This window comes from Papio anubis, chromosome 16 (assembly GCF_008728515.1).
Source record: "Papio anubis isolate 15944 chromosome 16, Panubis1.0, whole genome shotgun sequence".
Taxonomy (NCBI): domain Eukaryota; kingdom Metazoa; phylum Chordata; class Mammalia; order Primates; family Cercopithecidae; genus Papio; species Papio anubis.
Window position 1 is genome coordinate 81,623,933 of NC_044991.1, and position 22,935 is coordinate 81,646,867.

Sequence of the window (22,935 nt, forward strand, 5' to 3'; positions counted from 1 at the left end):
AGTAGAATTACCGTCTCATGTGGTAGATGCATACGTAAATTTATGAGAAATTTGCAGACCATTTTCCAAAATAGTTTAATCACTTTCTCTTTCTCAACACCAATATAATAGGTCCAGATGCTTCACATCCTTGCCAATATGTGATGCTGTCCATCTTTTTAGTTTTAGCCACCATAGTGTGTGTGCAGTGGTATCTTACTGTACTTCTGTTATGTGTTTCTCTGATGACTATTGATAATGAGCAACTTTTCACACATTTATTGGCCATTTGTATATTTTTCGTTCAAGATATATTGAAATATTTCCTGATTTTTTAGTTGACTTGTAGGAATATAGCTGGACACTGGATACAAGCCTACTGTTATACATAAGCTTTACAATAAGTTTCAGTCTGGTCCTAAACTATTGATTTTCTTTATAATAGTTTTTAGTGAGCAGAAGTCTTTCATTTTGGTGAAGCCTAACATAATTTTTATATCCCTAGAAATTTTTGTCTACTCCAGGTTGCTTTCATTGTTCTAAGTAAGAAATATTTGCCTACCACCTGGTTCCAAACAATGTTTTAATTTTTTTTTTCTAGAAGGTTGACAGCTTTAGTTTTCACATTATCTGCTTGTTCCAATCACCATTTATTAAAATTACTTTTCTTGATATGTTGCTTTGGCATCTTAACGAAAATTATGTATGGAATCTATTTCTGAGTTTGTATTCTGTTTTAATAATCTGTCTATTCTTATGCAAATTCCATACTTAATCTAACTTGAATACAGAAGTGTTGATTTTTTAACTTTATTCTTTTCAAGACTGTTTTGGTTTTCTAATCAGATTGTCAAGTTTTACCAAAAAAATTTTGCTGAGATTTTGACTGGGATTGCATTGAATTCATAGATACATTTTGAAGAAGTTCATTTTAGCTAGATTGCTTATTTCTATCCATGAATATGGTATGCTTCTCCTTTATTCAGATGGCCTTTAATTTCTCTCAGCATTGTTTGGTATGCAACGCTGAGTATCTGCCATCAAATTTATCCATTGTAATTCTGGTTTTTTTTTTTTAACTTTCATTTTAGGTTCAGGGGTGTATGTTCAGCTTTGTTACATAGGTAAATTGTGTGTTGTGGGGTACTGCTGTAGTAGGAATTATTTTGTCACCCAGGTAATAAGCATAGTATCTAATTGTTGTATGGACCTCACCCCTCTCCTAATATCCAACTTCAAGTATTTTTTAAATGTTATTGTAAATGTTATTGTTGCTCTAAATTTGATTTTCCAATTCTCCTTTGCTATAATAAGGAGATATAATTTTTGTAGATTGGCATAGTATCTGTGACCTTGCCTAACTTACTTACTAGTTCTAATTATTGTTTTTAAACTCATTAAGATTTTTTACATACATAAAATTGCCATTTGCAAATAAATATGTATTACTTTCTTTATAAACTTTTAAATAAGTAGGGAGAAAATTTTTCTCCCCACTTATTGCACTGGTCAGGATCTTTAGCACAATGTTGAATCCAAGTGAAAAGAACAGACATCCTTGATTTGTTGCTGATTTGTGAGCTAACATTCAGTTTTTCACCATTAAAAATACTGTTTGCTGTGAGTTTCTTATAGATGCCTTTTAACTGCAAAAACTTCCTTCTATTCCTAGTTTCCTGAGAATTTTTTCATGAATGAGTTTTGAATTTTGTTAAATATGTTTCTGCATCTATTAATATATTTTTTCTTTATTGTATTAATGTGGTAAATTGCATCAATTTTTGAATGTTGAAATGCTGTATTCCTGAAATAAATTCCATTTTGTCATGATGTATTATTCCTTTTTTATGTTGCTGAATCTGATTTTGCCATGCTTTATTAAAATGTTCTCCATCTATTTTCACATGGAGTGCTGGCTGAATTTTCATTTTATATAATGTCCTTATGTGGTTTTGTTTTCAAGGATATGCTGGCCTGATAAAGTCAGCTGGGGCATGTTCTTTTCTTCTCTGTTTTCTGAAAGTGTTTGTGTTAGATTGGTATTATTTCTTCTTTAAATGTTGTTAAGAATTCACCAGTAAATTCATTTGATCTAGGAGTTTCGGGAAACGTTTTCTTTATCAACTCAATTTCTTAACAGATATAGGCTATTCAGATTTTTCTATTTCTTTTCATGTCCATTTTACTAAATTATGTCATTCAAGTAATTTCGATAATTCATGTAAGTTGTTATATTCATTGGTAAAAGTTGATTATAATATTTTCTTGTTAGCCTTGAGATGTTTGTAGGTTTTATCATAATGTACCCCCTTCAGTCTTAATTTTGTGACTTTCCTCTTTTTTATTAAAACTGTTTTTGTAGTTTGCTCCTTCTTGCTGTTGCTTCCCATTTTCCTTTTCATCGATTTCAATTCTTACATATTAGTTCCTTCTTTCTACTTATTTCCATTCTAATTTGCTCTTTTTATAACTTAGTTGGAAAATTCAATTATAATTTAAAATTTTTGTCTTTTGTAATATTAGATTTACATCTTCAATTTTTTTCTTAAAGGACTATAGTAGATGTATTCCAAAAATTTTTGTATGTTTTCATTCTGAGTTCAGAATAGCTTCTCATTTTTCTTGTGATTTTTTTTCTATAACTCATAGGTTATTTTGAAGTTTGTCATTCTATTTATACATATTTATTTTTTTCAGATACATTTTGTGATTGACCTTTAGTTTAATTCTGTTTTGACTAGAGAACATGCTGTATATATTTTCAGTCTTTTCGTATGTATTAAGACTGTTTTATGGCTCAATCTATAGAATATCTTTTTTTGTTTGTTTGTTTTTGTTTTGTTTTTTGGTTTTTTTTTTTTTTTGAGACAGAGTCTCACTCTGTCGCCCAGGCTGGAGTGCAGTGGCGCAGTCTCGGCTCACAGCAAGCTCCGCCTCCTGGGGGTTCACGCCATTCTCCTGCCTCAGCCTCCCCAGCAACTGGGACTACAGGCGCCCGCCACCATGCCTGGCTAATTTTTTTGTATTTTTAGTAGAGATGGGGTTTCACTGTGTTAGCAAGAATGGTCTTGATCTCCTGACCTCGTGATCTGCCCGCCTCGGCCTCCCAAAGTGCTGGGACTACAGGCGTGAGCCACTGCGCCCGGCTAGAATATCTTAATGTTTTATGTGCATTTAAAAGAATGTCTATTCTGCAGTTGTTCATTTGAGTGTCCTGTAATTGGTAGCTAGGTTATGTCACTTGATAGAATTGTTCAAGACTTGCTGATTTTCTGAATATTCCTTTTATCTATTACTGAGAGATGAATATTAAAACCTACAACTCTGTGAATTTATCTATTTCAATTAGTTTTTGCTTTGTATACTTTGAAGCTCTGTTATTAAGTGCATATATATTATGATTGCTGCATCTTCATTATGAATGGACACATGTCACAAAATATTTCCTTCTTTTTCTCTGGTGTTAATCTTTAACATGAAGTCTACTTTGTCTAATATTATAGTAACTACTTTAGCATTCTTAGGATTAGTGCTTGTACTGTATTTTATTTTTAAACCTTTTCCTTTATCTGGTGTCTTTGTATTGAAAATGTGTCTCTTATAAAGAACATATAGTTGAGTCTTGCTTTTTGAAAATCTAATCTAACAATCTTTGCCTTTTATGTGGTGTGCTTACTTCATTGCATTCATTTAATGTAATTATTGATATTGTTAGTTTTGTGTCTACCAACCTGCTTCATCTTCTATTTTTATCAACTTTCTTTTGTTCCCTTTCTTCCATTTTTACCTGCTTTTGGATTGGACACATACTTTTTAAATTGCATTTGATTTTTTCTATTGGTTTTTGACAATACTTTTAAATTTTATTTTTAAAAGGATTACTCTAGGAATTATAATAATTATCCTAAACTTATTACAGTCTACTCTGAATTAATGTTGTACCACATCAAATATAATAAAATAACCTTATAGCAGTATACTCCCATTTATCTGCTTCACGTTCTTTGCGCTATTGTTAACATATATTTTACACAATGTTCCATGCATCTTACCTGGTGCTTATGATTAGATGGTAACTCTGATACATACTACCTACTTACAGACAGTCCCTGAAGTCTCTCCACACTATTAGAGACAATAATATTTTTTATACAAAATATTTATTGAACATCATATTTTAGGAATTGTGTTAAATTCTAGAGATTCAAAGATGTGTATGGTATTGTCCCTGATCTCAAACTCACTCTTTAGAGGGAGAGAAAAAAATATGAACAAATAACTATGCTCCATTATATTGTGTGTCATTAAAGACCTAGCCACAACAGGACATGATGACAGAGGATTGGCACTTCTTTTAGATTTCTTTGGTTATCTAAAAGATGCCCAGTGTGAACAGCACTTCTAGATGGTACATGTGGAGAGATGGAATCAGGATGGTCATGATAAAAGAAAGTATTCATTGAGAAAAATAGCTTCAACGAGCTTATAAAATGACTTACATGCCTTCCATTGAGACTTTACACAGTGAGTGCTGGGGAAGCCATTGGATGTATAGAATCAGGCAAATGACTTGTCCAGAACTTTTTAAGAAAGAATAAGCTGGGTTGGGTGTAGTGACTCTTGCCTGTAATCTCAGCACTTTGGGAGGCCGAGGTGGGTGGATCACTTTAGCTTAGGAGTTCAAGACCAGCTTGGGTGATGTAGTGAAACCCCATCTCTACCAAAAATACAAAAAATTAGCTGGGCGTGGTGGCATGAGCCTGTGGTCCCAGCTACTCAGGGGCTGAGGTGCGAAGATCACTTGGGCCCTCAGGGGTGGAGGCTGTGGTGAACCATAATCGTGCCACTGCACTCCAACCAGGGCAACAGAGTGAGCACTTGTCTCAGAAAGAAAGACAAGACAAGAAAACAAAAGAAAAAAAAAGAAAAATCCGGTGAGAAGGTAATAAAAATACTATTTGTTTCAGAACTTTTGAGAAATAGTTTGTTGCAAACTTAACAATAATGTTGACACTGTCAGGATAACATCTCAAAGAACATGGTATCTTTGCTTCAGAAGAATAGCATCATTTTAATGCAGTGTCCCACCAATGTCCTATCCTTCCCATAGAATTAATGTTTTTATAATTTTATTCAGCAAAGCTATATTTATTATTTTGTTTTACTTATCTAATAGTGAACTAAAACATAAAAAATAAAATATCATAAATTCTTATTTCCATTTTACAAATGCAGAATTTGAGATGCAGAGAAATAATGTCAGCAAAATGATCCTTCAGATCAGAATTTATCAATTTTATTTCTATCTAGCATTAAAAAAAAAAAAACCACAAATTACTACCAAATTCCATAAACTTAGGCTTCACATAATGATATCAATTTTTAGGATATTCACATTTATAATAAGACAAGGAAAAAGAAACAGTTTATAAATATTAGAAAGTATTAAACAAAATTATAATTATTTTCAGAGTCCTTGTTTTTCTTTCTGAAATGCAAGTGAGAAAAAAATTGAACTGATAATAAGTAAGTTATTTAAAATGGCCAGCTTTTCTATGTGCTAAAAATTGTTAGTTAGAAAATATAATGCAATATAAGGTCCTATTCACATTAATAACAAAAAAAGTGAAAAAAGTTATACCTAGGAATACATTTACGAAAGATGCTGGGCCAAATTTTTTAAACACCAAAACTTGTCAGAGGAATATAAAACAGAAATAAAGGAGAGTCATGATTATGGAATAAATGCAAATTAAAATGAGATAATAGCTATCTGAAAGAGATAACCCACCAGCTCCTATCCATTAAAACTTGAGCTGCAATTTGTTTAGTGTATCAGTGGCCATTCACTTAGCAAAGTCCTCAAGTACTGAGCTATAACCCTAGCAAGTTCGTCATGAGGGAGGAAAAGATCAGAAGTAGCATTAGAAGAGACATTACTGATAGAATCTGTTAACCATTTTTGTAAGTCTCTCTAAAATGGATAACTTTCTTAACGCGTTAAGACTTTTTGTATGTCAAGCAGTTTTTCCACGGACATGCAAGAAAAAAATTTGAAAAACTGCAACTTTGATGTATGACAATGTTTTTTATATATTGTTTTATGCTCACAAATAAGAAACATCACTATCACACTCAGCAGCTGTGTTTGTTGTCGTTGTTGCCTCTGTGTTGCTATAGAATGAGTCAGCCTCATTACCATGTCTGTTCATTAAGGTTTTTTCCTAATTGCACTCTTGGACTAAGCTTCCATAATCGAGAAAGTGAACATGTTATCTACTCACGCAGCAGCCCTGAATGAGGAGGCAGCCTTGCCATTTATTGTGTTTTTGAACAGAAGTGAGTGATATTTTTAAACTTAAAGTGAGAAAATGGCAACTGTAGCTATGACTCAAACAATAGGCACCTGCAGCTGTTACAAGTTTTGCTAGTCTAAGAAAGACAAAAGATGGTTTCTTTGTTTTTAATCGTTCTTGACATTTTATTTCAGAGTCCTGACTGTCCTTAACTGTCTACTGAAGCTTTGATGCCTAATTGTATTCCACAGTGCAAATTAGGGATGGGGCCAACAACTTCTTTTAAAGAGCTGATAGCAACAGGAGACAGCCAAATGCCTAGGCTGATGGGGCGGGTATCTGATGAAGCCCCACCTCCAAACCCAAGACAGTGTGAAGCCCAACAGCCAAGCTACAAGTTAATCTCAGTCTGGATTGAGAACTTGTCTTCTATTTGGCATGCTTATCTCTGATTGATCCCCACCCTTCATTTATTTTACATATACCTACCTGATTTTCTACACTGTCATGCCCACCTTTGAGTGGTGTCTTCCTTTTAACCTTTTTTACATACTCACAAACCAATCAGCATGCACTCCTCATCCTGTGCATATAAAGACCCCACACTCAGTCAGTAGGAGAGGAGATAGCCTGACTTCGGGGAAGAGACAACCTGACTTTGGGGAAGACAACTTGCCCTTCCTATCCCCTCTCCAGCTCCCCTGTCTGCTGAGAGTCGTTTTCATCACTCGATAAAATTATCCACCTTCACCACCTTTCAACTCTCCATGTGACTTCATTCTTCTTAGACGCTGGACAAGAGCTCAGGATCCACCAAGTGCGGATACCCAGAAAAGGCTGTCACACGGGCCCTTGCCCTCGCTGGTGGAGGGCAGCTGACCCACATGATGAGGCAAGGGACATTTCTGTTTTGTTCTGGTAATCGGTATATGGGAAATAGGGAAGAGTTGCTCTCAACTGAAATACTCTGATGATTAGCATCTAAATACAAGTTAAGCGTCCCTAATTCCAAACTCCAAAATCCAAAATGCTCCAAAATTCAAAACTTGCTGAGCACTGACATGAAATAGTAACACCTTTGCTTTTGGATGGTCCAATGAACACAAACTTTGTTTCACACACAACATTATTTAAAGTAGTGTATAAATTTAGCTTCATGCTATGTATTTGAGGTGTATACAAAGCATAAATAAATTTTGTGTTTAGACTTAGGTTCCATTCCTAAGATATCTGATTATGTACATGCAAATATTTCAAAATCTGAAAAAATTCGAAATCCAAAACACTTCTAGGCCCAAGCATTTAGAATGAGGGATACTCGACTCTTCATTCCTTTGAGTCAGTAGATCTGTGCTATAAGTATTGTGAAATAGCCACAGTCCCTTCCCTTGAAACAGGTACAGCCTGGGGTGAGTTTGTAACCCAGGGTACCCGGGTTTTGGGGTACACACTGTGAAAAAGTAACCACTTGTAACTGTTGCACCTTGAGTTCTTGTTTCAAAAAAGTTCCAGAAAGAAGTTCAACTGGTCGGGCATGGTGGCTCACGCCTGTAATCCCAATACTTTGGGAGGCTGAGGCGGATGGATCACGAGGTCAGGGGATCAAGGCTATCCTGGCTAATGCAGTGAAATCCCATTTCTACTAAAAATACAAAAAATTAGCCGGGCATGGTGGCGGGTACCTATAGTCCCAGATACTCGGGAGGCTGAGGCAGGAGAATGGAGTGAACCTGGGAGGCGGAGCTTGCAGTGAGCTGAGATCATGTCACTGCACTCCAGCCTGGGCGACAGAGTGAGACTCTGTCAAAAAAACAAAACAAAACAAAACAAAACCCCAAAAGAAGTTCAACCCCAGTGGGGTGGGGATGGGGGAGAGTGGTTGGATCCCAAGATGCCTGAGTTGGAAATGAACTTTGGCCAACTCTCCTCTTACCATATGAAAATCTGCACCCAGAGAGTAGCTTATTCACTATTTTCTATAAATGCCATTTATGTAGAAACATGCCATTTATATAGAAAATTTACTATTTTCTACAAATGCCATTTATGTGGAAACATTCACTATTTTCTATAAATGCTATTTATGTAGAAACAAGGAATATGCAATATATAAATGCCATTTATGTAGAAACGTGGTTGGGCACTGTGTCTAGGCTGCCTTTACTCCACCTCTACATGCAATGACTCAGCTATCCAGCCCGATAACAGTCCTGTTTTCACTGTTGTTCGGGGAGAGACACTGCTTTGGAAACGATCCCCAGCATTCTCCTTACTTGTTGCAAGTGATAAAATCCCCGTGTCAAATCCTCCTTGGTTGTGGTCATTGGATGGTCACCCTCCACACAATCGAGCCTACCCATTGTGTGAATAGCAAATTTAAGATTGGCTTTCCTGACTTGTCTAGTTCTTCTGAAACCTGACTTTTACTACCCTCAGAATTTTGTACTGCATATGTGTAATGACATTGGTCAACATTTCCTACTGGAAAGTAGCTGAAATCCAGTGACATTCTCCACTTATTTCTGTTTGCAAATCTACTTATTTTCTTTAGCCATCTTTATAGGATGTTTCAACAGGCAGCTAAAGAAATTGACTTGTAAATACATATGTAAGAGGACAAATTAGTTATATGTGAGAACATGTGTACGTGCTATGTAAAGCGAGAAATGCAGACAAGGAAAAAGCAATCATTTTTAAATCAGGGCTTGAAATATTTCACAGAAATCAAATTTTGCAGCTACTAAAATGTCATTAAACCCATAAGGGGATAAATTATGTAGCTCAGAGTTAGGTAAACCTTTCAAGCAAAGGACCAGTTAGCAAATATGTTAGGGTTTGCAGCCATATATTTCCTGTCTCAACAACTCTATTTTGCTGTTACAGCACAAAAGCAGTCGTAGACAATATGTCAGTGAAGGAACTCAGCAGTGCTACAATAAAACTTTATTTACAAAAGCAGGTGCGAGGCCAGATTTGGCCCACTGGCCATACTTTGTTGATACCTGATCTATCTGATTTCCTAGAAAGCAGAAGATGCTTTGTTTTATCCTGCAACCTACAAGCTGCATGCCTTCAATATCTTTTTAGTCTTTAAATTTGATCTGTACCCTGTGCCATTTTTGTGTCTGTTAATATCTTCCTTTAAACTATTCAGCCAGTTGTGCTATTTTGAAACTGCCAAGTTTGTTTTTCCTGGGCGTGCAATCCTTCCATATTTCCAAGAACTGCCAACATCACTAAGAACTGTTTAATTAAGGCATCAATAATAAAACAGTTCCTAAATCTCACTTGGAAAAATGTAGCAGTTGCACTCAGGCAACTTAGCTGAGGCAGCAAATATTAGAAAAGATCAAAATCTTAATTGCAGCAATGAAAATGGTACTATTTATTTAGCACTCATTATGTGATTGGTTCACTGCTAACACTTTGTACCTTAAAAGAGATGGCTGTTATTACTGTACGCCCCATTATCAATTTGAGGAATTGAGTCTCTGAGGTTTTCGGTGACGTGCATAGTGTCCAACTCTACTAGAAGCCAAAACTCATCCTCTTAAAGACTATGTTGGTTGTTGAGGTGGTTTTAGATGCTGGTGAACAAGCAAAATAACAACTCTAAACCTCACTTTCTTTTCTCTTTTCTTTTTTCTTTTCTTTTTTTTTGAGACAGAGTCTTGCTCTGTTGCTCAGGCTGGAGTGCAGTGGCATGATGTTGGCTCACTGCAACCTCTGCCTCCTGGGTTCAAGTGATTCTCTTGCCTCAACCTCCTGAGTAGCTGGAATTATGGGCATGCACCACCACACATGACTAATTTTTATATTTTTAGTAGAGATGGGGTTTCACCATGTTTGCCAGGCTGGTCTCAAACTCCTGATCTTAAGTGATCCACCTACCTCAGCCTCCCATAAACCTAACTTTCTAAATGGGTAGGTAAAGGATTGATCTTGTTAATCTTCAACATCCCTTCAAATATCATTGCTTGAAATCATATTGAGTCATCCCAAAATATAGGTCTTGAGCATGTATGAGACATTGCTAAACTCTGGTGACAGATATTTTTATATTTGCTTTCTAGAAAAAATAAATTGTATTTCTCATAGATCACAGGATATACTTTACTAATCTGAAAAAAGGACAATTGCTAGAAGGACAAAGGTATTCTCATTAAAACATATGATGGGCCACAAAGTTTCAATATAGCACTTAATTCATGTATGTAAATTAGTATATGTCATAGTAATGTGGCTAATTAAAACAAATTTCTTAAAATTTGGGTGGGGGATTTCACTTGAAAGAAAAAGCTATGGAAGGACTGAAAAAATATATGCTTTTAAATAGCAATCTAAGAACTAAAAACAGAATCCTAGTTAATGCCCAAAATGGGTGTGTCTGGAGAGGTTAGCAAGCAGGAAGAAATAAGATTAGTTATTTGTGCTTGAGTCAATCTGCATAGGAATTTTACGGTTGAAAGCAATAGAAACAAGATATGGCAAACATAAGCCCCAGAAAATTTATTAGGACTGTGGGTCCACAGAGTTGAAGGACTCACAGAATTAAAGGAAAAGTGGCACACCAGGCTTGGGAAGGTCTCAGGTCCAAGGACGCAGGAAGCTTAGCAACCACTTTATATCCAGAATGACCTGGTTCAAATACCAGCAGCATTTTCTTCTCTCTGTTTATCAGTGGCTAAAATTAAAATCCTGCGAGGGAGTGCCCAGTGGTGGAGGTTTATGTACAAATAGGTCTATCCCATGCCAACAAAAGAAGGTATTTTGTTTCATACTAACATCCTTAGGGAAAGGCCACTCAAGATTATCCTACTACCAAGACTGAATACAAATGGGACAAAAGGATTCCCAAAAGGAAACTGGAGAATAGGAATGCACAGACAAAAAATAAAGTGTCCCCTACTAAGAATATGACCTAAAACAATCGATTCAAGCATGAGTGTATGCTCAGTTCTTGAATTTATCTAGACAAATACCAGAGTTTATTGTCAAATGATCACCAGCATATTCTATTTGGCCAAATCTGATATTAGAGAATTAGATTTTAGGTTTCCAATTCCTAAAATGCAAATTGAATTCCTAATTTTCCTATCCCAAACAGTGCTGAGATATAATTATATACTATTAAACATCTGTTAAATTAAAATGAAATGGTAAGGGAGACAAGGAATATGCAGTCTTTGAGTATTGCTGTTATGGAGAGGTGAAATTAATTTTCATTATATGAATACAGGATATCTATACCACCATTCCAGGAAAACTAGTAATTGGGTTGGGCGTAATGTGGAATCAAGTATTTTTATTCTATCCACTGTGTGTGCCTCTGTAATTAAGCTCTGAAAGTTCAGTGAGTTTAGTGGCATTCAAATGAGATAATATCTGGTGATGAATTAAGAACTTCCTTCACTGTTCCTGCCTTAAGGTGGAAATCTTCCATTCATTTGACATCTTAGGACTGCCTACTATCTGTCAGTGGTGAGGTTAACCTTAGGGTGTTATAGAAATGAAAAAAGTTATGGTTTCAATGCTAGAGAAGAATTTATTCTCATTGAGAAAACAGACAAATCTGGTAATGTAATGATGGAAGCAAAAGCTAAGCAGTAGGAAGTGCTTTGGAAGCATAGAATAGGCTCTTTATTTGACTTAAAATTGCAACACAGAATTCCCGGAGGATGAAGCATCATCCTCCCTCCCAGAAACACAGCACAGTGGTTTTCTAAGTGTTACCCTGACCAGCAGCATTGATACCCTCACCTGAGAACTTGGTTTCAATGCGGTCTCAGGTCCATCTCCAGACCTGCTGAATCAGAAACTCTGGGAATGAGGCCAAACACTGGGTTCTGATAAGTCCTCCTGGTGAGTAGTTCTGAAGTGCTTCAAATTTAAGAGCCCCTGATCCTTCAAAATGACTAAGAAATATGGACTCTTCTATCAGACCAGCAGCTCTCAATTCTGGGCACAGGATAGTATCTTCTGATGAAAATTTAAAGTTCTTGACACCAAGACTAAATCAACTAAATGAACTCTCAAGGGTTGAGGCATGGGCCTCTCTACACATGTATGCACATAGATATGTTTATTTTTTAATTTTCCAAGTGATCTGAATACTAGACCAAAGTTTGCTAAATTCAGCCTTCAATTACTGAATGTCTTTCAAGTGACAGAGGAGTAGTCTGAAAACATGGAGATGTGAACAAGGAAAAGAAAGAGAAATGAACAACAACAACAAAAAGTTTTTGAATATTGCATGCTAGACACTGAATAAGGGGCTAGGGATACAAAGAAAGAAGAAAGGGAAATAATGGAGGACAGAAAAAGGTAAGTGGGAGGAGGCAAGACACACAGAATTACTGAACTATGTTCTAGACACTCTGCAAACATGACCTCATTCAGTTACAACTTTTCAAGGAGGATGCTATGAGTCTATATTAAATATGAGAAAACTGATACAGGTTGAACATTCATTATTCAAAACGTTTGGGACCAGAAGTGTTTCGGATTTTATATTTTTTCAGATTTTGAAATATTTGCATATACATCATGAGATACCTTAGGGAAGAGACCCAAGTCTACCTCCAAATTCACTTATGTTTTATACATGCCTTACACACAAAGCCTAAAAATAATTTTATATTGTTTCAAATAATTGTATGCATAAAACAAATTTTGCATACATTGCACTATCAGAAAGCAAGGTGTCCCTGTCTCAGCCACCCAAGTGGACAATTTGTGGTTATACAGCATTTCCATCACTCCTGACTGAATTTATATGCTAATGATATGCATTTATTTTCTTACACTTACAGTAAGTACTTAACGGTTGATATGGTTTGGCTTTGTGTCCCCACCCAAATCTCATCTTGAATTGTAAACCCCATAATCCTCACGTATCATGAAAGGGATCCAGTTGGAGGTAGTTGAGTCGTGTGGACAGTTTCCCCCATGCTGTTCTTGTGATAGTGAGTGAATTCTCACAAGAACTGATGGTTTTGTAAGTGTCTGGTATTTCCCCTGCTAGCACTCATTCTCTCTCCTGCTGCCCTGTGAAGAGGTGCCTTCCGACTTGATTGTAAGTTTCCTGAGGCCTCCCCAGTTATGCAGAACTGTGAGTCAAATAAACCTCTTTTCTTTATAAATTATCCAGTCTCAGGATGTTTCTTCATAGAAGCGTGAGAACGAACAATGGTAAAAAATATGACATAGCAGTAATACAGTGAAAAAATAACGTGTTAGGGGCGACCAAGAAACACAGCACCCTCAGCAGATACTGGGATCAGCTGTTAAACAACAGCAACAACAGGTAATGGCAGACTGAACAAATTGGGTTTTGTGCCCTGTATTTTGATGGCGACCCATCACGTGAGGTCAGGGGTAGAATTTTCCACTGATGGTGTTGCAGGAATGCTCAAAAAGTTTTGGATTTGGGAGCATTTTGGATTTCAGATTTTTGGATTAGAAATGTTTGACAACCTGTATTCAGAAATAACAAGTAATTTCTGAAGGCTATGTGACTAGTAAGTAGCATAGTCAATAGTTGAACCCAAGGTTTTCTACTTCCTAGTTGCTGGGACCTCTCTTTGCTTATTGATAGGTAGTGTAGCCCAGTGGGCAGCTATGTGGGCTCAGCCAGATACCCGCAGTTACAAATCCTGATGCTTTCACTTATGAACTCTATGACCATCAGCAAATTAAATAGCCTGTTTCTTTCTCACTTTCCTTCTCTGTAAAATGGAGACACTACTAGCACACATGTTGTTATAGGGTTAGAGGAGATGATGGGTACATTTAGAGTTGTCTGGGCCGTAGTTAAGTACTGATGCATTTGCTAATGTAACAGACATCATAACAGGACTGCTGAACTGTTACAACAGACGTCTCTTATGAAAAGAAAACTCAGTGAAAGAAGAGATACAAAAGCAGCCAAATAAGCTGACCACAATATGACTATATTACCAAAAATTAAAAGACTTCAGGTGAAGTAATACAGATATTTAAATCAAGATTTAAAGTAGATGTCTTGTCCCAGTAATCTCACTTTTGTGAATCTTTTTGACAGAAATGAGAAAATCCTTAAGTGGAAATATAAGTACAAATGGTTTTTTGTACCTTTGGAGGTATAAAGAAAAGAAGAGGGAGGAGGAGGAGGAGGATGAAGAGGAGAAGACATAGATCGCTGGGGAAAAACACAAAAAATAACTTTAATGTCCACTAATTATGGGATTGTTGAATTAACCATAGCATATCTGTAATACAGAATAGTATGCAACTATCTACAAAGTTAGTTTTCAGCCAGGCACAGTGGCTAACACCAGTATTCTCAGCACTTTAGGAGGCTGTGTGGGGAGGATCACTTGAACTCGGGAGTTCAAGACCAATCTGAGCAACATAGAGAGACACGCCCATCGCCAAATCTCTACAAAAAATAAAAAATTCTGTGGGCATAGTGGTATGTGCCTCTCATCCTGGCTACTTGGGAGGCTGAGGTAGGAGGATCATTTGAGCCTAGGAGGTCGAGGTTTCAGTGAGCAGTGATTGTGCCACTGCACTTCAGCCTAGGCAACTGAGTGAGACCTTGCCCACCACAAAATAAAAAAAAAAAAAATGAATAAAATGAAATTTAAAAACAACAAGTTAATTTTCTCCATATATGCTTAGAAGAATGTCCATGATATTACTACAGAAAAAAAAAGCTACTTTCAGTGCACTTTATATAGTATGATTCCATTGAGAAAATTTTAAAAGTCAACACAGGTTTGTATAAGTTTGCACAAGCACAGAAAAAGGTAGAAGAAGTTTCCACATCAGTTTGATCACATTAATGCTTGAGGGTTTAGAATTAGAAAAGAGGAGATTGGTTCTGCTAACTTTTTATTCATCGGTTTTTGTTTTTATTTTTGTTAAATAAATGAAGAAATAGTGTGTAAGACAGTGCCAACATTTTTACATATTTAGCTGTATCTTGTATATGTCTAACTATATCCCTCCCATAATGAGAAGAGGCTCTGGAGAGCTGCAGTTTGACACATTCATCTGTTAACCTCCCAGGTGCTAGCACAGATAGGGGCACATGGGTAATGAGAAACTGTGTGTGTTGTGTTGCTCTGCACTGTTAAGAAATTTCTGAGTGAAGGGTTGCCATGCAGCACGAAGGGAGAAGGATTACTTGGCAATTACCACCCACCACCAATAGGTGTGCCTTCATTTTCTACTTCAGGGTCTTTAAGATGTAACGGTGAAGGAGAAAATCAATATAGTCTTGATAATTTAGATTTTGTGTGCGAATGTCCTGGGACAAACTAATCCACCTTTTTGTGCAGTGAGGTCCTTATTTGCAAAACATGATAACTTGGGTCAGGTTTGCCAATCAGCACTTTCTTTTCTCCAGCCAGGGAAATTATGGAGATAAATTAGATAAAACATGAATGTTCTCGGATTCTGTAGAAATGTATGACATGCAAATTACACAGGTTGCAAATAATGTGCTGTGATTGAATAAATCAAGTGTTATTCCACCGACATCAGAGTTCAGGAACTTCCAACTGTGTATTTCCTTGAGTCTTTCTACTGTGAAAACATTTTGTGATGTATATCCTTTGGCAAAAATATGCTTGCAGTCTCAATCATGGTCACCTAACGATTTGATCAGTAATCAACTAGTGTGAAGATGATGTGAGTAACTTATTACAGGGCAACGAAGCATGCTTAGAATTTATTGCCTTATGTCCCTGCAAATGTGAAATATAGGCAAGCTCATTCTGTAACACCTTGAAATCATTTCAGAGGTAATAGATTAGTCAGCTTCACTTAGCAAGCAAGCTGTGTTGATCATTTGTCATTTGTAGGTGGACTTTTTCTTCCCTTTTCCTCATTGTTTCAAGAATGAGGGTGATTTAAGGAGAGTCTGGCTTCTGGATGCATTTTCACCCTCACAGACCTTGTCCAAAAACTGGGATCCAGAAGACTTTGTGCAAAGCAATCAGGTTTCATTCGCTACAGATGGTATTTTGGCCATTCTGGCAAAAGGTTGGCTTTCCTATCTGAGTGCTAAATCGATATTCCAATCTGGTCTGTTGGCAAAATTGGCTTGAACCTGCAAAAGAAATTCAACCAAAAAAAAAAAAAAAAAAAAGGAAAGGAAAAGAAAAGATAATAGAGTTGAATATGAGCTGATTCCATTGAAACCTACTACTTCTAGACTTACATTTTTCTTTTGAAAGTCCACAAAGTAGGTCAAACACAAGGAAAATAGACAATGTCTAGTTAGATGTCTCTTAAGGACTTGATCTTTCTAAAAAGACTAAGTCTTAATGGATTTTCCTGAAAAATGCTATTGCTCTTGGATGAACACTATGCGAATCCTTTCTTCAAGCAGTAAATGTGAGAATTGCTGGCCTCTTCCCAAATTCCAAAAGTTGGGCCAGTGATAGTGATACAACCGTGTTATACATGTGTCAGTATGCTGGCAGTTTCAAAAGACAAAAATCCAACTTAAACTGTCTTCTGTCAGAAATAATTTATTGGCTAATATAACAGAAAAGTTCAGGATAATCTTTAGCTATGGCTAAATCCAGGTGCTTAGACTTTGTAATTAGAGAGTCATCTGTATCTCTTGTCCTTGCTTTCTTCTATTTTGGCTTAAGTCAGCCTTTTTATTCATTGCAGTAAAATGTCCTCCAACACTTCTAGACATCCATCCTGCTAGAAATAGTAACACACTATAAAGTGAATTTCTTTTTTATAATGATTTCATCCAAATCTTTATGTTGTGTCTTATTGGTTGTGCTTATGTACATTCCTGAACCAAAGGTGGTATCCAGGTGGAAAAAAAAATGCTCTGGTCATTCATGCCTTAGTCAGATGACTACCCTTGGAGCTACCCTGAAATAAATTGATTCAATCTCAAATAAACCAAATGGACTAGATTACGGAGCATTTCTTTCTAAAGGATAAAACATGGACTTTACTATAAACAGAGAACAGGTGATATGCAGCAAAAATCAGCCAACAAAATACATCTGTCCATTGGGATGGAGATGGGAAAGCTACTGGCATCAAAATTTATTCACATCCATCAGCATTTTCTTTGGCAGGGTCTCTAGGGAAATAATCGAACTATGACCACTGTTTCAAGCCTTAGGAAAGAATATTTTAAGCCACTTTAACTTACCCTCTCCCATTCAAAGGCTTACTTTAGAAGACATTCACAAAAGTCAACTTAATATAACTTACATTGGAAATTATTACCACTTCCTTGCATTTTATTCTTGATGACAAAATTGAAAGGTACCAGTGATCCCGATATTCTAAAAGGAAAAAAGAACTTCCAGGATTCATATACAGCATATGAAACTGGAAAGAATTGTTTAATGAGAGCTTGAGTATAAGAGTGCTTACATTTTTAAACACCAAATTGAGAAGAGGAGTAATGGTTATATTAAATTTTAATGTTAGGGAAATGGGCTCTGTCAGGAGGTGTATGGCTGGATAGCTTATAAAGTAATGTGAGTGCATTCAGACTGAATTTTTCCTAAATGCCATAGAAACTATTTTACATTAGTCACGTCTAACTTAAGAGAGATAGCTTAAGTTCCAGGAGGAAAGCTGCAGCTAGAAGTCTTGCCTTTTTATCCCCTATATGGGCTCTTTATTATACAGTGAACCTCAGAAACAAAAGAGTTTATTTTAAAGCCAAAAGATTTGTGTCCATGCCACAGTGCTGGAATTTTAATTATTTCTCTTGGAAGATGAATACAAAGTAGGAGAGGTTCAAGAAGGATGAAAAGACCAAATGAGTATCAAAGAAGAAGGTGACCCTAAAATGTAATACCATGGCTCATCTTCTAATTAAATAAGGATTCAGATATAGGCTTATTATCAATGAGAACATTTCTGTATGAGGCATTTCGTTTTGAAACACGTCTCCTTCAAAGCAGAGTAGATTTTTAAATAGCTCCTACTATCTATGTTCTTCAGTTTATTTTTTGGTCTTAAAAGGGAACTATATAAAAATGAACTTTTCTGTGTTTTCATAGCACTTTGTCTATACTTCCATCAGAGAAACTCATTCATTCATTCATTTATTCATTCATTCATTCAGTCTCTCACTGACTTGCTCATTTAAGAAGTATTCATTGAACAACTATGTGCCAGGCACTGGGTTTTCATCAGAGCACAAGACAGAGCCAGTGCTCTTCAGAAGCTGGCAACTGGGAAATAAGATTAAAAAAATAGTAAACAAGCAAACGTACAACATAATACACACCACTATTAAGATACTTTAACTTCCCTTACCCTCTCCCATTGAATGCCTCACTTTAGAATAGGTTCACACCACTCAACTCAATATCAATTCCATTGACAATTATGCATTTTATTCTTAATGACAAAATTGAAAGGTACCAGTGATCCAATTGCTTCCATGCTATTTTAAGAAAGGAGAAGGAGGTGGGTGCCTGTTATAGATTTAAAGAGACATAATCAAATGCAAATTGTGAACCTTGATTTGATCCAGGTTTTAACAAATCAACGAAAAAGGATGACTTGGAAACAGTTGGGGACATTTGAATATGACTAGGGATTGAATGAGATTAAGAAAACGTGTGGGTGTGTGTTATGAAGGAAATCTTAGGTTTTTTAAACATTTATTTATTTAAATTGACAAAAATTGTGTACATTCATTGTGTACAACATGTTGTTTTGAAAGATCTACACACTGTGGAATGGCTAAATCAGACTAATTAATATATGTATTGCCTCACATATTTTATCTCTTTTTTTATGGTGAGAACACTTAAAATGTACTGTTTTAGCAATTTTCAAGAATAGAATACATTGTTATTAACCAAAGTCACTATATTGTACATTAGATCTCCTACATTTATTCATCTTATTTAACTGAAATTTGGTGTTCTTTCACCATTATCTCACCAAACACTCCTTCCTCAACCCCAGCCCTAGTAACCACTATTCTACTCTCTTCTTCTATAAGTTCTTTTTTAGATTCCACATATAAATGAGGTCATGTGGTATTCGTCTTTCTGTGCCTAATTTATTTTATAATGGTAAAAGATAATGCTTTCCCCTAAAATCTTTAAAAGAACAAGGTGTTTCACTTTCACCACTTCTACCCCACATTGCACTGGATGTTCTAGGGCAATTAGGCAAGAAAATGAAATAAAAGATATCTATATGAGAAAGGAAGTAAAACCACCTCTATTCATAAATGGCATGATCTTGTAGAGATATCACTCTAAGGAATTCACCAAGAAGCTATTAGAACTAACAAACACTTTCATCAAGGTTTCAGAGTGGTCCATTATATTTCTATATATTAAAAATCCAAAGGGAACATGAACAAAACAATTCCATTTACAATAGCATCAAAAATATAAAATACTTAGAAATAAATTTAACAAAAGAAGTACAAAAGTTATTCTCTGAAAACTACGAACATTGTTAAAAAAAATTAAAGAAGACCTAAATAAATGAAAAGTCCTATTCAGAACAAGACAGGGCATAGGTAATGTTTCATGCAACAAAGCTTTATTGGGTAAATTTGTGCCAAATACTCTTCTAAGACCTGTTTTGATTTTGTTTTTTTTTTTTTTTTTTTTAATGATAAGACCTAGTTACTCTCTTCAAATTTTTAAATAATTTTAACATATATTTTAATTTTCATAGTGGTCTACAACTTACTAACTGTTTGACCTTGGGCAAGTTAGTTAACATCTTTGTGCCTTTTTCTCTATCTGTGTATGTGTGTACTAGCTGATTTTGGAAAGTTTTAAACATACATTAAAGTGCAGAGACTAATAAATTCCTCATGTATCTGTCAACCAGATTCAGTAATTATCAACTCATGGTCAAATGTGGTTTTTATCTAAAGGAACTCCCTTTCCCCTTTCCCTCTCAACTATTGGGTTATTTTGAAGTTAATTCTGGATTTCATACTATTTTCATCTGTCATCCCTTCCTTAGGTACCTCTAAAATTTATCATAACCATAACGCCATCATCACACACAAAAAATAAGTCTTTAATTTTATAAACTAGCCAGTGTTCCAATTTTCTTGATCACATCTTACATACTGTCTTTCAAATCAGGATCCAAAAAAGGTCCACACATCACATTCGATTGATATGTCTCTTAAATCTCTCTTAATGTACAAGTTCGCATCCCTCTCTCCAACCCTCACTCTTGCGATTTATTTGTTGGGACAACTAGATTGTTCTGTAAAATCGCCATCCTGAATTTGGTTGATCGCACCCTGTATCATTTAATACATCACTCTGTCATTTGATTTTTTTGAAAATCGAGTCAAGTCCTCTTCCCACCCCAAGGATGCTACCTGGGTCATAGGTGGTGCTGTGTGCATCCCACCAGAAGGCCCAGAATGCCTGGTGCTCTGCTTTTTCCAGGCCATGGTTAATGAGTGGGTTTAAGTATTGTCAGCTCAATCCATCTATTAGTAAGAGTTCCTCAATAGCTTTTCACCTCATGGCTTTTGCAGCCCTCGATCTACTATTTTAGTAGGAGTTGGAAGGTGGTAACTCCTACATGCATTACCTGCCTGGAACTCTTCTGTGCTGAAAACCTCCCGTGATCTATTGTATGGTTACCTTGAGATACAGTCCACACCTGGACAGCAGGACAAATGCATGTTTTTTTCCGTCTTCATTCACTGGAATTCCAAAAAGTTGACCAAAGAGGTTTCTTTAGTTTGTTGGTCTGATTTTAGTATTATATTTTATTATTAAAATATTTCTCCTCCTTTTCCGTGGTTTCACTTTCCAAGTTTCAGTTACCCATATTAAGCCTTGATCTGAAAATATGATCTGGAAACGAAAATTTCCAGATATTAGCCATTCATAAGTTTTAAATTGCACACCGTTCTGAGGAATGCAGTGAAAGGAGGAGTTCTGGGTCTGAAGCAATGAAAATGTAGGATAAATTAGAAGCATCCTGAAGGGTAGGAAACCCAGAAAGCTGTGAGACTCCTGAAATTACGTCAAAAAGACTCAGGAGCCAACATGAAGGAGCTCCCCATGAGGAGTGTGATGAAATCTTATTCTGTTTCGGCTCCATCCTGGGCAGTTGTGAATTATCCCTATTTCCAGCATCTTCACACTGTCCCCTGACCCTTTGAGTAACTCAGAAGCCCTCTTGGTCGTCAGATGAAAAAAACAGCACATATAGTCTTCAGAAAAGGGAGGACTACTGTATTATGAATGTATTTTTTAACACATTTGTTGTTCAATCTTTTGTCTCTTTGTTTTGTTTTGTTTTGTTTTGAGACTCAGTTATTTTTATCTTTGGCCAAGGGGAGCTCCTTCATGTTGGCTCCTGAGTCTTTTTCACATAATTTCAGGAGTCTCACAGCTTTCTGGATTTTCTACCCTATAGGATGCTTCTAATTCATCCTAAATTTTCACTGCCCCAGACCCAGGATTCCCCATTTCTCCCAAGAGCCCTGGTTCTTCTGAGACGAAAACGGCATTCAAAGAGCACAGTCTAGGTGCTGAGGTTACCTAGTAATACAGAGCTGGTCTTTTCATTGGGCAGAGACAGGAAATATGCTTGTTTACTAAGAAAAAAATACATAATGAGTTTCTACTGCTATTAGCAAATTAAATTTATAGTTTCAAGGTTCTTACTCGATTCTTTGATTTAACGTGTAATTTTACTTTTATGCTAGAAAAATTGGTTCCTAATGGTATTAACATAATTACCTATTTAATTCTTCAGCTTTGTTGAGGTATGATTGACAAAAATTGCTTATATTTGGGGTGTACAACTTGATATTTTGATATACATTTATATTTTGAAATGGTTACTAAAATCAAGCTAAATAACACAACCATCATCTCAAATAGTTACCTATTTTGTGTGTGTGTGTGTGTGCGTGCACGTGTCTGTGTGTGTGAGAAGGCACATGAAAACTACTTTCAGCATATACGAAGTATATGTCATTATTAACTATAGTCACCATGTTATGTATTAGGTGTCCAGTACTTATTCTTTAATTTTAATGACATTTATTTATCCAGGTTCATGTGATTAATCATACATGTGTGTGCATGTGAATGTGTGTCAGAATAATAATATCACTATAATCATTTGTATATATGTATGATTTCTCATATAGACATATATATATATGAGAGAGAAAAAATACCAGTTTTACTAAAATAATTTTGCCCTTATAATGTATCCTATTAAGGATATACAATCAAATTACCATGTTTTAAAGTCACTTAAAATAATTTTTCTCTGAGTGGTTGAGCTACCGATCAATACCCATTAGGCTGACTTGCTTTATTTCGCTTTTTATTTTAGGGATTGCTTTTGTTAAGTATTTGTTTCATTTTTGTTTTAAAACTGTGAACCTTAAATCAAGACGTACTCAGGGAAGTTTAGCTTACATCTCTGCCTCTTGATCCGTTTCTTCCTTTACCTTATGGATAACCTATTATTTTTAATGTTCTAATTTGTCCTTTCATTGATTATAAGATAAACAAATGTGTATATGCATTTGTATAATGCCCATTCCTTAGATAATATGTGGATACTATATACTGTTCTATACCTTGCTTTTTCACTTAAAAATATATTCAGGAAATCACTCCACGGGAATTGTATTAAGATATTCCCCTCT

At 35.8% G+C, this 22,935-nt stretch overlaps 1 long non-coding RNA gene across 1 annotated transcript in view; it reads right to left on the bottom strand.

The window, feature by feature from the left end:
• Nucleotides 1-15,971: 15,971 nt before the first annotated feature.
• Nucleotides 15,972-22,935, bottom strand: part of LOC103887937 — a 63,759-nt gene continuing 56,795 nt past the window's right edge. The window contains exon 2 of the long non-coding RNA XR_652210.4: nt 15,972-16,371. This is a non-coding gene — a long non-coding RNA (uncharacterized LOC103887937). The remainder of the gene's footprint in view (nt 16,372-22,935) is intronic.